The following is a 19596-nucleotide window of genomic DNA, read 5'->3' on the forward strand; positions in this document are numbered from 1 at the left end:
TGATGCGGCTCAGAGATGTGGGCATGCGCTAGGGATCAATACTCGACGTCGTCTCCGAACACGAGACCAATTAGAGATGTAGTGATGTGGTAATATAAACTGTTAAAAATGATTCTTGCATGAGTATGATTAACTCTCTCCCTATTTCTCTATTTTGGTTTATCTACATATAATCACCGTAGTAATTTACATTATTTGCATTACTGTTAATTTAATTAAAACCAACTAAAAAACCTAAAATTTTACTCACCAAAAGTTGTAATTCCAGTTGTGAACCTTTTTCGAGCCCTAGGTTTGGACGATCCCTTACTCGACCTATCCTACCAAACCCACGTGAGTAAGGTAACTTGACTAAAACGTACGACTATACGGACGTTGGACTTTGGACTTTGGACTTTGGACTTGGGTCTTTGAACTTCGGACTTTGGACTGTGGACCTCGGACTTAAGAAAATAAATGGCGAAAACAATAAACGTGTATTATGATCGTTTTATCAAATGGCGCCACCGAAGGACTCTACGGACTTAACGTAATAAGCTGGAATACATCAAACATAAACCCCTCCCTACCTCTTCTTTTTTTAAATTTCCATTTCTTTTACGATACTAACGTGTTAATAAGAATTTTGCCTTAACTTTTTTCTACTAACAAATATCGTGAACCAAGTTTTGTTTATTTTTATTAGCACAGTTTAAGTATTCGTAGGAACTTGAAATCTTGGCCCGACAAAAGTCTCGGACAAGACTAAATTAGTAGCGAGAGACTAACACGGAGTATCAACACTCCGATTTTTCAGTCTGAGGCCACTTTCCTTTTCGATTACTCTTTTGGACTCTTTTGTCGTTTTTCCGATAAGTTCACGAGCTTCGGGAGTTAGTTCGATCGGGTAATGAGGAATCGCGGGACACCAGGTTTCAAATCGTTAAACTCCTCAAACTTTGTCGAGGATATTATTTGGTTGTTACTATAATCTGTTTTACCTTGCATGTTTTGTGTGTGGCATAAGAACTCTTGGCATATAAATGTGGTTCGTCATTACATATTCACGTTAACACGATCAATATGATTGAATATATTTGGATGTATGTGTAGTTTCAAACCACCGCTTAGAATATTTTTGTATGTGTATGTTACATCAATTCAATGCGGTATTTATTTGTATGAGTTCGTTCGACATTCCCTAGCTCACATATAACTTACATATAGTTGCACGTATAAGTAATATAGATTTGCATGTGTAGACTTTCTGCGTAAACTAGTATATGTTAATTAGTTTCTATTTTGGCATTTATCGTTTTTAATTGCATATTTTGTAATCACGTCTCCATAATACATTAATTACGTAAACAAAAAAAAAATCATAGTAATTAAAAATTTCATCTAAATCATCTTAATAACACCCCACATAATACACCATCATAAATCATCATCCTATTCCATCAGTGCCTAGGAAACTTGAAAAAATTGAGGTTGCGATTAAGGAGCGTGGTAGCACGAACAACCTCCCTCAATTCTCTCGGTGACGGCTCTTTGGAATATTCACACGTTATCCTAGCTTATCGCTCAAGTTAGCATTTCGAGGAAGGCGTGCTTCACCTCCCTTTTTCCTTAATTCTAAAACCTTCAGTCATAATTCGTTCCTTATGAGCCTTAAATTAAAATTTATATTTGTATGAGACTACGGTCTGGTAAACATAAGGAATTAGAACTTACATATCGTCGCCGAAAATACAATAAACAACTGCTTATGCTATCTCCTAGACATAGTTCCTCCTTCATAAACCAACCTCGTCAAACATCTCCATTGCCGTCATCTCCGTAATTATGGCCGGGGAAAATCCACGGTCGAGAAACCCCTTTCGATTTCTATCTTACGCCTTTACAAGAAGGACACGCTTCTTGCATTAAACTTCGATGCTATTGTAGGTGATTTTCGAATTCGCTAAACATTTTCGGTTTGTTACTTGTTTACCATGGTCTAGACCATGAAAAACCGTACAATCACCTTCGTCGGATGCAACAAGTAGTCACCACTTTCCGCCATCCGACTGTTACCAACGAACAAATCTTGCTTAGGTTGTTTCCCTTCACCTTAGCTGATAAAGCTTCAGTTTGGCTCCAGCCCGAAGCGCCGCAATCCATTGACACATGGGCCAAACTCGTACAAGCATTCATGATAAAGTTCTATACTCAAAAGAAAACTACAGAGATGCTTTAAAAGATTCAATTCTTTCGCCAGCACCCACAGGAATCCTTTTCGGAAGCATGGAGCAGATTTACTGATCTGCTTCTCGAATGTCCCCATTATCAACTCGACACCTCTATATTAGTCCGTTCATTCTTTAATGGTCTCTCTGACCATCAAAAGGAAACCTTAGATATCATGAGCGGCGGTTGTTTCATGGACAAGGGCATCTCTTGAAGCATACACATTTCTTGAGAAGCGAGGGCTTCCGAAGCACCCATTGGGGAACACTAATTCTTCTAGATCTTCTAAAGACACTCCTACCAAAGTTACGTCTATGTTCGAGGTCAAACCCGATCCGGAATTAAAAACTCTGATCGAGTCCCTAAACAAAAAGGTCGATGCTCTTTCGGTACAAGTAAATGATCAAAAACCCAAACAGGTCATGGCTGCCAACGCTTCCCCATTTCCTCTTTGCTTAAGTCCAGAGCACGCCGATTCTTATTGTCCTTTGGTATACGAGTGCCCTTCCCAACCTTCTAAAGAGGCTTGTGCTTTCAACATCCCTAATGCACCTTGGCGACAACATCCGAATTTAGGTTGGGCACCCCCTGCCCAACAACAAGCTCCTCCGGGTGTCAACAACGTTCCTGTACGACCACCCGCGAACTACAATTCCTATCGTCAAGGAAATCCTCTGCAATTCCAGCAAGGGCAAAGTAATTTTCTAAACAATGCAAATATAAGGTACCAAAACAACCGTAACCTTGTTCCCGCTAATCAAGGATATGACTACCAAAATCAACCGTAAATAATAACCGCGGAACTAGTTCCTGTTCTGGCATTGGTACAATCCACGGTAGATAAAACGGTGAAACTTTTCGACATACATGAATAAACATAATCAAATCCTAGCTTCCATCCAGCGGTCTCTTCAGCTGTTGGCTTCGGGATAAAAGTCAAAGGCGTGTTCCCGGCCAAGCGGTTCAAACCCTAAGCCTACAAACCGCGCCTTTGAACTCAACAATGCACCGGGACCTAGTAATCCAAGCGGGGTGAGGTAAATGCCATTACCACTTTTCGATTTCGGCGAACCATCGACAATAAAATCATTATGCGGGCGAGGAATCGGCGGAAACCACGGTGACATCCTTCCAACTCCTACTTCGCGAACCTATAAGCGGACGAAGTTGTACCTTCAATTCTACACCCGTCCCCTAGGGAAAGGCGCCAGCGATCCTTATGCGATTCCGCCAAAAGCTCATTTCCTACCCGTTTGGAAAAGAACAAAGCGTGGCGAACATTTCGATGAGATCCGTGAAACCTCAAAAATTTGACCATAAACTTACCTTTCCTAGATGCGTTTAAGCATTTACCCAAACATGCCAAGTTTTTTGAAGGACATGTGTACCACCAAACGACGATACAAATATTCCTCAACAAAGCGTTCCTCATCGAAAGCGGTTTTCCTCGATTACCACTACCAATGGTGTGGGTAAAATTACAAGGACCGTGTCGAATTAACCGTACCATGCGTTGGGTGACAAGTATACCGATACCGCGACTTTTTAGACCTAGGTGCGGTGTTAACCTACTTCCCTACTACTTATTTAAGCGGTTAGGTCTTCATGAATTAAAACCTACCAATATGACTCTGCGAACTTTGCGGATCGCTTCCATCAAGTACCCAAAGGGCATAGTAAGCGTCATAGTCAAGGTCCAAGATTTTTACTACCCAGTTGATTTTGTCATTTTAGATACTGAAGTGGCTTGTGACTCCATTCCTATCATCTTGGGACATCCTTTTCTTGCAACTGCTAACGCTCTCACAAACTCTTTCCCGATCCTATAATGAAACAATATTCAAACTCAACGTATTCAAATTAATGAAACAATTTCCCGATCCTATAATGGAGGGCGAGATTAGTTTAGTTGATAGACTGTAACATGCTTATTTCACAAACTCTTTTCCCCTGGACGAGATACACCAATTTCTTTCTTTTTGATAATCACGAAGTTTGGCGATGACTTCGCATTACCTAAGGGATGTCCAAGCATTATTAGAGTCGGTACCACTATTTGATCCTACTCTTGCGTTGCAAATTGATTCGAAAAGAACCGGATTAAGCTCTTTCCATTGAATAGATGATCCCTCACGAATCCTTGATCCACAATCCTCCAACTCTGGATTTAAAACCTCTACCCTCGATTTGAAGTACGTGCATCTCGATCTCGATGGTAGTCACCCTATAATAATTTTCTGCTCACTGACTATCGGCCGAAGAGGCACGTTTGATTCATGTCATTCGTGAACACCGCTCCGCTTATCGGATGGTCCTTAGATGATATCAAGGGAATAGACCCTAGCATATGCACGCATCGCGTACATCTCGATGATGGCACAAAGACATCGCGAGAACCACAATCTTTGCATTAATCCCGCCATGAAGGAAGTGGTGAGAGAAAGTTTTACGTTTACTTGACGCGGGTATCATATACCCTATTTACGATAGTGATTGGGTTAGTCCCGTTCACGTTGTTCCCAAAAAAGTCCCGGCATTCAAGTTGTACAAAATGAAAATGGTGAGTGCATCTTCACTTTCGCGATTCCATTAAAATGGAGAATTTGCATTGACTATCGCCAAACTTAATGCCGAACACGTAAGATCACTTCCCTCTCCCATTCATTGACCGGATGCTAGAACGTTTAGCGGTCATGCTTACTTTGTTTTTCTTGATGGCTATTCCGGATACTTCCAAATTGTCATCGATCCGCCGATCAAGGAAAGACAACTTTCACATGTCCCTTTGGAACCTTTGCATCTGAGGCGAATGCCTTTTGGTCTTTGTAATGCCCGAGGCACCTTCAATTTTGCATGCTTCACATTTTTCGATTGATATGGTGGAGCGTTATATGGAAGTCTTTATGGGCAATTTTCCCATCTACGGAAATTCCTTTGATGATTTGCCTATCAACCTTTCTAAAGTATTAGCAGCGTTGCGAAGAGAAAAATCTGGTACTCAATTGGGAGAAGTGTCATTTCATGGTTACCAAAGGACTTGTTCTAGGTCATATTATTTCGAAAGACGGGATAGAGGTTGATAAAGCTAAAATTGTTAAAATTTCTTCGCTATCTTTCCCATATGCGGTTCGCGATGATACCGTTGCTTTTTAGGCCGGCGGGTTTTCTGGGAGATTCATTCAGGATTTTTCTAAAGTTTCTCGACCTTTAACCAATCTCCTGCTTAAGGATGCAGTATTCAACTTCAATTTCAATTGCAAACAAGCTTTTGATACTCTAAAAACCGCTCTGACTACCGCTCCTATCATTCAACCCTCTGATTGGTCTCAACCATTCGAACTAATGTGTGACGCTAGCGACTTTGCTATTGGAGCCGTACTAGGCCAACGACGTGATGACAAACCCGTTGTCATTTACTAACGCTTAGTAAAACTCTTAATGACGCTCAGCGTAATTACACAACAACCGAGAAAGTTCCTAGCTGTTGTCTATGCTTTGGATAAGTTTAAGCCTTACCTGGTTGGAACATCCACCATCGTATATCTTGACCATGCCGCGCCACGCATTACTTACTTGCGAAAAGGGCCTTAAAAACAACGATTGTTCCGCTGGATCCTTCTCTTCCAAGAATTCACCCTGGAAATCAAGGACAAGAAAGAAACCGAAAATGTCGTGGCCGACCATTTATCAAGGCTGGTTGGTGACATTGATAGTGATTCTGAAGCCATCTGTGATTCTTTCCCAGACGAATATTTGTACTCTATTTTCTCATCTCCATGGTATGCGGATATCGTTAACTACCTTGTTACTGAGGAAATTCCTTCCTCTTGGTCACGTCCTGATCATAAAAAGTTCTTATCCACTGTAAAATATTATTTTTGGGATGACCCCTACCTCTTTAAGTATTGTTCCGACCAACTCATTCGTCTCTCCATTCCCGACTGGGAGCACACCGACGTATTATCCTTTTGCCATGAACAATCTTGCGGAGGTCATTTCAGTGGAAAGAAAACTGCGGCCAAGGTATTACAATGTGGTTTTGACTGGCCTACCCTTTTTCGCGATGCACACGAACATTGCATAGCTTGCATTCGTTGTCAGCACCTAGGTCGAATTACCAAACGAAATATGATGCCCCTAAATCCTATCTTGATTGTGGAAATTTTTGATGTTTAGGGCATTGATTTTATGGGACCTTTTCCTATTTCTCAAGGTTTTCTATATATTTTAGTCGTTGTAGACTATGTGTCAAAATGGATTGAGGCACTCGCATGTCGCTCAAATGACCATAAGACTGTTGTGAAATTTGTTAAAGAAAACATTTTCTCTTGTTTTGGTGTCCCCAAAGCTATCATCAGTGATGCGGGTACACATTTTTGTAATAAAATTTTTGGGGTTTTAATGAAAAAATATGGAGTTACTCACAAGGTTGCTACTCCATATCACCCACAAACGAGTAGCCAAGTGGAAGTCTCCAACAGAGAGATAAAGTCTATTCTGGAGAAAACTGTCAACCCATCAAGAAAGGACTGGTCTCTCCTCTTATCGGATGCCTTGTGGGCATACCCGAACAACATTTAAAGACACCTATAGGGATGTCTCTTTACCGCATTATTTTTGGAAAACCTTGTCATCTCGCCGGTTGAACTTGAGCATCGTGTGCCCTTTGGGCCATCAAAAGCCTCAATTACAATATCATCGAGGAAGTTTAAAAAACTGCAATTAAATGAGCTTGAGGAGATTCGGATTGATGCATATGATCTCTCGAAATCCTACAAAGCTAATATGAAAAGAGTGTACGATAAGCACATTTTATGCGTAAGGATTTTAAAATTGGCCAAAAAGTTCTCTTTGTACAACTCCGATTACACATTTTCCCTGGTAAATTGAAAACACGATGGTCCGGGTCCTTTCATTGTGTCATTTGTGTGAAACATTATGGGGCAATCTCTTTTGCTTAATCCACAAGATAACAAGCAATTTCAAGTCAATGGACAACGCCTAAAACATTACCACGAATTACACTCATCGATGTTGAGCGGACTCTTCTTGAGGATCCGGTCTACACGGACTAGATGTTTTAGTTTGGCGTGCTCAATCTTGTTTCTATAGAGGTACGCCATTTTGGTAGCGGGCCATCTTCTATCTTATGATCTCCATAGTTTTTGAAGTTAGTGGTTGCAAGCAGGAACCTTAGTCCACAAAAACTCTATTTGAACTGAAAGTATAAATGTCTTCAACACGAGCAAAGCGTGCTTTTGGTAAATGATGGGTACCTAAAATTTCACCTCCTTCCTTCTCTTCCCTTTTCTACTCTCTACCTCGCGAAACTTCAGCTAATCATTTGGTGTAAGTCTCACTCATCACTTAATAGGAATGGTCGTAATACTTTTGCTCGTAAACGATGTCTTGAAAAGATGGGCTTGTGTATGCATTGTCAAACACCCTTACGTCCTAGGCCCGACTTCCTATCCGATACTAGCCGGTTTAAGGTATACTTTTGTCTGACACCAGCTGCGCAGGATAATCTTCGTCGCTGAGCTGTTTCTCCCACAGGTTGGGATTCGTCTTGAGAATCTGACATTAAAAGACCCGACTCGTCTTGAGGATCTAACGTTAAAAGACTCACCTTGTAGATATGTTTATATAGTTGCCTTTTCCCTTTGCATTAAGTTTTGCACATGAGATTCGTGTCCAACCTCAGATGTTGCATACTTGGAACACAAACGGGCAATGGATTCCGCCAGACCAACCCTAGAATTGGTTACTTTGAGTTCCCTTGGGGCGGTTTGAGGATAGTCGTATGTAATAAGGGCAATTTTATTATCAGAATGGCAGACGGTCAAATATGGTATCGCCCTGCCCCTAACCCTGTAATACATAGAGGTAAAGCCACACCGCGGCTGGATTGGGTTCGCTCGAGCCGACATGACAGGTTGTCTATGATTTAAGATGGTGACTTCTTCGACATCCAATGTTTTTCACGATTATATCTCCCTTGTATATAAATAAAACCCTTGTTTATAAATAAAACACTCTCCTTCTTTTCAAAAACTCTTGTGACCTTCAAGAATGACTCATACAATTAGATAGTATTTTCGTGTCGATCGTTTGATATCTCATTCGTCAATTCAAGAGTCCGAGCAATCCAGTGGGTAAGCATTTGAATTTTTAGGCTTAAATCGGGCTTTAGGCTTGATTTGGGCTTGGGAATTTTTTCGCCCAACCAAAATATCGAATTCTCGGTCCATTTAAGCACAAAAACCTTAAAACACGCTGGCGTCACCCTTACATTCTTCTTCCCAAAACCGGATCTTGCACGAGGCAGGCCCACACTATATCCAAGTCTCGTCAAGGCGACCTCTTCTGACTCCGACCACAATTCCCTTCCGTCAGCAAGTCCCATTTCTTCCCCTCATCATTAATCATTATCCAGCCTCTCCCTAAGACCAGTAATGGCCGGTAATAGGCATATTTGTGTGGAGAAATTTTTTGGAAATTTATTTGAAAACGGGATGTTTGCTCCATTCTTTGATAATGAAATTCACTTTAGAGGATGGGAGTACTTGTTATATGCTAATGGAGGACTTTATTCCAAGGATTTGGTGATGAAATTCTACGATAATGGGAGCTTCCATGGCGGCGACCATTTTTGGGTAAACGTCAAGGGTGTCGCCCGCGAAGTCACACCTGTTTTGCTCTCCGGGATCCGCGGGCATTCCTGCGGTCGACCACGCGACGACTTCGTAATGATCCGTGTACCCCATGGAATTACGACCTAATGCTCAACACGCTAATCGATGGATAGTACAACATAGATGGAAATGCGCCAGATCGATTTCGGTCTTGACGGAACCGGCTGGCTGTGACTCAATGGTTGGGACTGAACGTCATCGCACCTCGAAGCCCTCAGACATCAACAAGACCTTCCTCCACCTTCTCTAGATCTGGGTTTAAAAAGGGTAACTTCCTGCGATCGTTACCTTTCTTTTGATATTATTACACATGCCACTCTTAGATCGCCCCTCTTCGCGATTACGGTAACACAAGTTATGATTACCTTGGTTTTTCGTCCCTCCACCCCGCTACTCCCTATACCACAATATGAGAATATGCTTGTCTTCAAGAAATGCATACAGGACCCTTGGGGAACCCACAACACCTAGGCTTGCTGTTTGAGCCACGCCACGCGTAGGGGCTCTCACCCACCCTACTTTGATGAGACTGCCATGAGTAAGATCATCCACCCCATAGAGGCCTTACGGTTGTGAGCGATTCCAGAGACATGTACACTTTCCCGGTATCGATGAGACGCACCTTGGGCGAAGTTAAAACAGATATGACCACTCGCCCACAAGGTCGATGATGCACAACATTGGCAAATTCAACAGGAAATGAGAGCTTCCATAACTGCATTTGGACAATATGCTTACCGCCAAAACCAGTTCAATGAATGTTCATGGCGAGCCAAGATCAGTTCCAGCTCGTGATGGATACTCTTGGTGATATCGGGAGCAGTTAGCATCCATGGGAGTCAGATCGCACGACGTCGCCGGACTCTCGGTTCTTCTTCAAGCAACCCCAGGGATTCTCTGACCCACGAGGATCATCAGTAGCTAGTTTATTTTTCTAGTCTTGTATAATATTTATGTAAGATATTTGATTTACGTGTTTGCATTTCCAGCCTTAATAGTAGGTTATTTCCTAAAAAATTTTATCACGGATATATTAGTATGTCTAATATTATATTATATAGGTATATAATAATATTAGTAATAATAAATTATATAGATATATATAATTATATATACATATATATTTTAGATGTCACACTTAACAGCAAAATTTACCGTAATCTAACGCTTTTATTAAAAGGTCATGAAAACGCAACAAAAGCGGTCATGAAAAAGCACAAAAAGCGGTCATGAAAACGCACAAAAACGGTCGAAAAAACAGCAAAAGTTCTTTCTATAAATAAGTTCAACACTTCCTCCACATTCACTCATTTCATATTCTTCCCTCTACACTTCTTATTCAAAAAAATCATTTTTAGTCCGCTCCAAATTTCAAGCTTCATGGATGCACTAGAAAAGTTTGAAGCGGCCGGCAAATTGAATATGCTAATCAAGTCTTCATGCTTGTTTGTTTTCATTATAGTAATGTTGTTAATGTGGCATATAGTTCTATCTAATATTTATGTTTGTATTTCAATTCCCATATCATTATGTTGTGTTTCCATACCGTTGTATGTTCTTACATCTTATTGTGATAGTATATCTACATTTTCCTTGTCCTTATTCTTACGCTTTAAAAAAAAAAAAAGGCACTCCTTGTCACATTCCTCATTCTTCTCATCCACACTAAATCCACTTTTGCACATATCTTAGAAGATATACACGGTCTAACTACCTGTGACACCTCGATCCGTATCTTTACAATTTCGATTGGTGCCTATTTATAACAAGGATAGACACCTCAAAATCTAACTTCCCTTTTTCAAAAATATTTTTTTCTTCACCACTCCATCTTTAATGGCCCTCACCGAAGTTTCGCGTCTGAAAGCAAAAATTTTATGGAAAATTTCCAAAATGGTCTTTTTTCATCCCTTTTTGACATAGAAATATCACATCGAGGGATGGCACCCTCTTTTACATCATAAGCAAGCATTTTATTCCGGAGAATTGGTCTTGTTGTTCTATAAAAGTGGTTATTTCCAAAGCAGGCAATTCTTTTGTCCTCAGGCTACGGACGGATGTGAATTGACTATGGAAATCATCTCTCGAGGTACTTCAAATTCCTATTACAAACCAAAGGAGTACACCGGAAGGGATTCACCTTCGACAATATGGGCATCCGATGTTTGCAACTATCCTTCACGCTTAATACAACCGAAAACCGTATTGTTTATCAACAATCTTTGCAAAAGAACCAATTATCGTGATCTAATGGGTAGCTCATAATGTGCTCGGCACATCTAAGACTCCTAAATAACCAAACCCTACTCCATCTACTGCGGGTCTGCAGTAACTGCAATGATTTTTTGCATTATTAAATTTCTAAGGCAGCGATCGCGTGCCGGGGAAAAGGTAGCTCCTTTACCAACCATTGTGACACTTATCATGACACGTTGGGGTTTCCTAGCACTTCTCCTCATACACCTCTTGAACAACTAACATTCTTACCATTCACCAAGATGTAGGAACGATTCTCGAACCCCGACGTTGTAAAGAACCATGTTGGTACAGAAATCGACGAAGATTGTTCCACTGACAACATCTTCACACCTAAAATGCATTATGCAACGTATTTAATCCCCATGGAAGGGCTTCGTTTAATGCAACAAGGATCGATGACATTATTCAAATGTCGTAACATTATCATCAACAGTCTTCTTGAATTTCAGGACTCATGGACAATAAACTAAGAGGAACAATCACAATTTTGCACAGCAACCAAAACCAGTTCTTGGCAAATCACACTCCTCATAATGGAGAACCGCCGAAAGAGATTTCCCCAAACAGAGAGTGAAATGTCAGAATGGGCAAAGGCAACGGATTGACGGCATAGAAAATTTTATAAATGGATCCCTCCCACAAAAAGCGATCCTCGCCCGTTACTTGGGCAATGAAACCATTTAAATTTAGCAATTTTATATTATTTGTCATTTTCTTTTTAGTTTTAATGGTAATTTTGCCAATGTATCGCCTCTTTTTACACCAAGAAAAACATGCCTTTTTAGCACATTGTATGGCTGTAATGCGCATGGATGGATGTGCAATGTAGCATGCATCGTACTCTTTGACCGAAGCCAGGTTCAAGAAAGAGATGCTTTGGTTTGTGATGTCATTCATTTTGTAGATTTAATGTCTCGCCACAAAAATATGAGAATTTTTTTTTATCAAAGAATCCATCAATAACGGTTTATAACCATTACAAACCATTTTTAAATTGACTTTTTAAAGTTAATTAGAATATCAAATTTGCAACGTTAAGAACCGCTGGTAATATTTTTTTACAAATTATTAACACTTAAAAAGCTGCCAGAAATCAAAAACCTTTGCAAATGTTTTTAAATTTGTGTATGAGAATTATAAAAAGCTGCTAGAAATTTTCTCGCTTTGCAACGGTATAAGTGTTGAAATTTTATTTGCAACGCTTATTAACCGCTGCAAAAAAATTTCAATATTTTACTCATCGCCATATTTGCAACACTAAAACATTGCAAAAATTATTAAGAATGGTTTTTTGCCGCTGCAAATAGCCCGCTATGGTGTAGTGCAAGAGTATGATTATTAGAGGGAGAATCATCACATTGCAGGCTTCACACTTCTTCGAACCCAATCATAATCCAAACTAATGTCAAAGATCATTCCTTCTCCTAGTTTAACAAGAGTGATGTTGGAAATCCAAAACTGTGATTCCACAACCAAACACACTCTTGCATATGTGGATTCGTGTTCGATTTGCAAAATTGTTTCATCCATGCATATAGGATATCCTATTATACTCTCGAAGCCAAAAATCAATTCCATTTTTGGTCCAGAGTCGCTGATAAATCAATCTTTACCCAAATTGGTATAGCTTTGATTTTGTTTCTTTGTTGTTCAACTATAGGTGACCATTGTCTAACAACAAACAATCTTCCATCAAGGTACATAGGTTCATGTTTTATTACCAATTGCATGTCTTTTTGTTAAGAAACTTAAAGTAAAAGAGGTCTTTCTCCTCGCTATCATATCAAGCTTCCTTTTAATTTCCATTGCTTATGCACAACTTCTTTGACAAAGGGGTAAGATAAACTTTTTTCAATAAAGTAACCAACAACATAATCCTTCCAATAAATCAACTCCTTTGATCTTCTATTGTATCTCTAGGTACTTCAACAATACCATCCTGAAAAGGTTGGAAATACTTTCTTAAGATTTGAGAGCTCCGTGATCCGTCGCCATCGAGTTGTGGCTTTGAGGCTACAATTCCTCTTGATTTGCCGCCACCACCGGTTAGTCAGGGCCACGATGGATCTATACGTATTCCTCCCACTCTCCATGATGATCTCCTCAGATGAGTCAACGATGGTCTCTCGCCTGGAAGGCGCCAAGTCAAAGTCTCTCATCGCTAAAGTTAAGGTCAAGGAGTTAACTTTGCTTCATCAGCGCCGGTATTCTCAATCATAAATAAACCGAAAAATTAGTTCGCATGCATAATGTAGAGAAGTGAAAACTAATTAAAATCACGAGAGACAACAAGTTCTTTTGTCCTAAATTGATACATAAAGAGAAATATCTTTTCTTTTGATCAAGAAAAATGCCATCCTCATAGTACTTTTAAGGGGAAATTTAAAATAAATTTTGTCATTCAATACCATTTCCCAAATCTATGGGAAAAGTCTTTTACATTAAGAGTGACCATGCACCTTTCAAAATGGGCATGTATATTAGATTCTCCTACAAGATCCACCATGATAAAGCCTCTTAGGGCATTCCTAACTATGGTGATATCTTTCGAGGGTTTGCATTCTGTAGGCAAACCAAAAACTTGGACCCAAATGTCAAAAAGGTTGAAATCATACTTTTCCATAGTTGTGTTCGGGCTTCCATTGTTGGACAAAGAGCGTAAAAGTCATGTATCTCCTAGGGGCCAATTTTAGGACCTTCGAAATCATCATTCAAATCTTTTGTCTTGAATAATCCCATAGCCAAAAAGGAAATTGACTTCAAAGTCATTTCCCAGCCTCCAATTTCTTTCATCTCATAAGCTTAATTGCCTTGAGTGAACCAATCGCTTGATGAAATTTTCTACTAAGGGACGATGCTTCCATAGATTCGCTTTTGTCTCCGTGATACATAGGGAGACTAATTTTTGTTGGTTTAGAATATAAGTAGGTTTGTTATGTAAGGATAATTTGATCGAAGCTTGTTTAGGTTAAAGAAACATTTTTGTTTCTAGGTAAAGATGAAGATGTGGTTGGTGTGTTTGGTTATTTAGGTCCTGCTTTTGTCCGATGTTTGCTTTTAGATGTTGGTTAGCGCTTGTAGTCCTAGGTATAGGGTAGAAGTTTTTTTTTCTCAAGACTTTCCTCCATGAGAGCAAGGGGGAAGAACATACGAGGTTCAAATCAAAGAAAGGTCACCAAGCAAAAGAAGTTTGATGGAAGAAGGTAGCAAATATTGTATGAGGTAAGAGATGTAATATGTGAAGGGAGACAACATGAAGAGAAGCATAAAGAGTTTGGGTAGCTTGCATGTTGGCTCAGCTTTTGCTCCAACCAAAATGAGTTAACACCTAACCCCCAAATCCTCTTTACATAGGAACTACATGGTTATTACAACTATGCCTACTACTATAATTGGGAAAACAAAATCAAGTCTTCTTTTTTAATCAATCAATAATCCATTGTAGTGTAGTGATTAATTAGTCATTACAATATCATCAGTAAGTTCTTGTTATCCAAATTAGATGGCTACTCTAAGGTCTTGTGGCAAAGGCAAGGAAACTCTTTGTTTCACATGAAATGGTTGTGATTAGACCATAATTATATGACAAAAATATTATTCAAAACTTTAAAGTCATAAATCACTACACCATAATAGGATATTTGCAACACACACCTGTTATGCTTTGCAATGGTTATTTACCGCTAACAAGTTGCCAACACTATATAAGCATTAGCAATGTTGTAAAGCCGCTACTTTATTTCGCGAATTTCGTGAATTAATTGCTAACGCTTAAAAATCGCTCGAGAAGTGTTACAAATTTGAAATATAAAATGTAACTTTTTTTTCTCCTCTCGCTCTCTCTCTCTACACTCTACACTTCCTCCCTCTCCCTCTTTTAGACTCCATTTATTCTTTTATCGCAGAGCATCACCTGAAAAAGCCGATCGATCGAGAAAAACCCTCAATCAATCAATCAAAATAAAACCATGGATGAAGAGTATGATGTGATTGTTTTGGGGACATGTCTCAAAGAATGCATCCTCACCGGTCTTCTCTCTATTGATTCCACCTCAAGGTGAATATTATTTATTTATTTATTACATCGATCTATAACTTTCAATCATTTATCTTTCGTTTAATCCCGGATTGGAAGTTTTATTTCTTCCCACTCACTAGCTAGTTGCTTCTTCACAAATCCTATTAGTCCGATCCATCAAAAAATTCCTTTCTTTCTTTCTTTAATCATTAACACTAAGTAAGCAAGCCAAACTCCCATTTCTTTGTACATTTCTTTTGCTTCTTCCTCTTGCATAATTTCACCAACAAACACATCTCCACTTTTCTATAAATAAATTCACCATTTGTTAAGTGTTAAAAATTCAATATTGTTTGTGAAATGTTCCTCGCTTCCTCCAAAATTTTCCACAATTAAAGTTCTTTTTGAATTTTCTTCTGGGTGTCTCTAAAAAGCATTAATTATGGGGAAATTTTGTTCTTTTTCCTACTTATGTATAAAATTAGTAAATTTCAGTGTCTAATATCTCTTATTTGATTCACGAGATCTGCAGACTGATCATAACAAAATGTTTCAATCAATTTTGTCGAATTTCTTCATTTTGTGGCATTGTTACAGCTTTTTGTTACACAACAAATGGGGTTGGTTTATGGAGAAATGGTTACTTGTTCCGCATTGTACCAATGAAGTATAGAAATGATGCTATTTTGATAACTGATTTTGGTGGTGTTGGTGATGGGCTGCATACTGAATACTAAAAGCATTTCAAGAAGCTTATATATCGATTGAGCATTTATAAAGGCTTGTGGAACGGTTCTTTACATTCCTCAAGGAGTTTTTTCTTACCGAGTTTTAATTTTACTAGTCGTATGACATTGTATTTATCTAAAGGAATTGTTATTAAGGCTACTCAGGTAATCATTTTAACGACATTCTAATCTATGTGTTTTATGGTAATTGTATCTTTATTAATATGTAGATGTAGGTGACATTCTTAGATGATCATGGTAGGTGGGCCTCACCTACTTTGTAAGGACAGGAAAACAATGGTGTATATAATACGGATAACTTATTTATGGTCACATGGATGCTAAATATTATTTATTGGTATTGATTTATTGGGTGTAGATATGTTTAATTGTTTTGTGCTTTCATGGTGGGGTTTCTGCTTGAATTTTAGCAGCGCTTTGCATGTGCTTCACATTTAGGTGTACTATAAAGTGTCTCTGCTAATGGAGTTTGCATACATATATGAATAGATAATGTATGTGTCTTTATGTGTGTATGCTGCCTAGGGGTGCCAATGGGTACCCGATTACCCGGCTTCCGAAACCTAAAACCAAAAATGTTTCGGGTTCTAGGTCTTAAAAGTTAGACCCATTTAAAATGGGTCATTAAAAACCAACCGATGATAAAGAACCAAAACCGTTGAACCGAATAGTAAAACCCGTGGGTACCCGAACGAAAACCAAAACCGGATTATTATGATTTCGATATATAAAATTTAATATTATATTACATTTAAGATAATCAAACTCATACATTATAATATAAAATATATTTTTATGTGTAAAAGTCTATTAAACATATATAGCATAACAGTGAATCTGTTGTTGTTAAATGTATATTTTATAACTATACGTTAAACAAGTGTATCATAGATTGTTAATAATAATGTCAACGGTATATTATGAATTAACTAATACATTTTATATTTATTAACTTATGCACGTATATTTAAATAGGATACACATGCTTGATATATTGTGGTACACGCGACTTATTATAAACCAATATATAGTGTTCATGTTAAAAATTAGTGATGAGATGTAATTGTAAGATGCATGTACTTGCACGCTCGATTTAAAATGTGAGTTAATATACGTACAAATATATGTGTATGCACGTAAAATATATCAATGTAACAAATATATGTGATTGCACGCTGCATAATGCATCGAAAGTTAATACAAGGAAACAAATATATGTGTATGTAAAAAAAAAAAATCAAAATTATAAGATTAGATATTTGATTATTTTAATTTCTATATCAAATGTTTAAATTATCACATGAATAGTAAATGTTTTAACGTATGATTGATACATATTCATAAATTGATGTAAATATGATTGTTGATACATCACTAATTATATATAAAATATTATTGTGTAGAAAAATTAAAAAAAAAAACAATTGAAGTTTTAGTATTTAAATGATTGAAATTGTTTAATAATTATAATAAATAATAAAGACCCGAATTAGAACCGAAACCGATAAAAACCCATGGGTTTTTATGATTTTGGGTTGGGTTCTATAATTCTCATACTAAAACTGTTGATAACCGAAACCGATAAAACCGCAAATAGTAAAACTCAAACCGAAACCGCTAAGACCCTACCTAAAACCGACCCGCTATACACCCCTAATGTTGCCTTTGTCCAATAACCAAGACAGTTTAAAGTTGTTCAAAACTTCATTTGAGTAAAAAATATGAAAAGTAAAAAGTCCGGAAATTGTTTTCATGTTTCGGATGGAATTTTTTTTGTAGTGATTAGCATACCTAGATGACACCGCTAAATGGAATAAACAATGCGTGTTGCATGAAAAGATACCAATATCTAGAATGATTCGTCTGGTGGATGGATTCAACTTCCCTATACTGCTTCTTCTTATGTTGTAAAATATATTTCCATCTTTGTAATGCCTACTCTTTGGGAATCTCTCTGATGCATAGTTTGTTTTTACATATTACCTGTTATGATTTGTTTTTGAAGCTTAACATTCCTCCTTGAGTGCCAGTGATGGGTTTAAATAATATAATTTTAATTTTTTTTATAATGAAACAAATTTAATCTGAGGCACATTTGTAGTTTCTAATCCTTTATGTTTTATGGACTAATGACTTTGTTACTCATGTGCATGTATGCCAATGATGCATCAATTGCACGATATCGTAATAAATGATGATGATTATATAATTGTCACTACCATCGAGGCATACATATATTAAAGCATTTTTTCAACTTTGCTTCTTATTGATTTCAAGAACCATATTTAAAACATATTGGGTTCTATACGCTTAAAAATATCATGTTTTTTTGTGTTTCTAATGGAAATTTTGTTGTCACTTTTGGCGCTTGGTAAGGTTTTGGTGATATTCTTTGCATAGTTGCAATCATTTGTTGCTTTATAATGATACATTTAAAAATACTTGGCCCTTTGAGAAATTTTTTGGTTCAATTAATCTGGGAAGGTGGATTGGTTTGGTAGTTAACTCCATCGGAAAAATGTCTTCCAATGTCCGGACTCGAATGCATATATTGTCAATATAGATATTCTTTATTGTCTCCCAAATTTATTGTTAGAGTTTTCTCAATTGATCATAACATTTAAGTCATTATGCATTGGTCACGATCATTCTATTCCTTAGGAAACCAGATGACGGAGAGGAATAACAAACCCTAGGGATTGGCCTTTGCTATTGGATATATGTATGTGATGGAATGTGAGCTTTTGAGTGTGTTTATTTGTCTTGGCTATGTCGGGCTTGGTATTTTTCTTTCTAAAATGTGATGACAACTCTTAATTTAGGGTTGCTTAGTGAAGGTCCCAAAGAGAGGTAGGACCTCTATAATTGAGTCCTCTCTAACCACAAATCATACCTTCATAGACTAAGATAGTATCGGGTTGTTTCAGACGGGTGTCCAAAATTGTTATTATTTTTGGGGCATTTTTTTTTATAATCGGCTATATATCATTTGAAAAGTTACTACATATGTTATGTTGTCCGTGTTATTGCTTTTATCAAGCATCGCTTTTACCGCTTGACCTTTCCTTTCAAAGTTATAGTTTTTCATGCCCTGGTTTGTATCCCAAAGAATCACATGTGGCTTAGGTTACCGCTTTTATTATTAAGAAAAGGAATTAATAGTGTCAAGTAGTTTTCTATTCCTATGGAGGTCCCTTGCACATGGATAGAAATGACTATTACTACGAGAGTCAACTTCGCCAATCTCATTTAGGTTCCCATTTCTTTTACTCACAATTCTGCCCTCATTACTTTCTTTTCTCACTATGTTTTAATTTATAGCTGTGGAAAAGATTTAGGGGAGATGACAAGCCTCCAACACATTTAGGCTATAGCAAGGACTATAATGTGGACATGATCCCAAAGGTTGCCCTTTCTTTTATCATTCCTTCTTATTTGTTTCCACTTTTATTGCTCTCTTCCATCCTGCATAGAGACCAGAATTCACTTTGAATTCTACTAATACCTACTCGATTAATTTTGTTCCTACTAGTTCATTATGGCAAATGGTACCCGGTGCGCACACTCATCCATACAGATGTTACAAAATATTTGTCCTTTTAAGGTCATTTATGGAAGTTCTCGTTTTAACAAAGGAAAGGTATTACCTATCTTTTCCCTCACTAGG

General features: G+C 37.9%; 1 pseudogene; it reads left to right on the forward strand.

The window, feature by feature from the left end:
* Positions 1 to 5811: 5811 nt before the first annotated feature.
* Positions 5812 to 19596, forward strand: part of LOC147488751 (uncharacterized) — a 56865-nt pseudogene continuing 43080 nt past the window's right edge.

This window comes from Coptis chinensis, chromosome 7, assembly GCF_015680905.1.
Source record: "Coptis chinensis isolate HL-2020 chromosome 7, ASM1568090v1, whole genome shotgun sequence".
Classification (NCBI taxonomy): Eukaryota; Viridiplantae; Streptophyta; class Magnoliopsida; order Ranunculales; family Ranunculaceae; genus Coptis; species Coptis chinensis.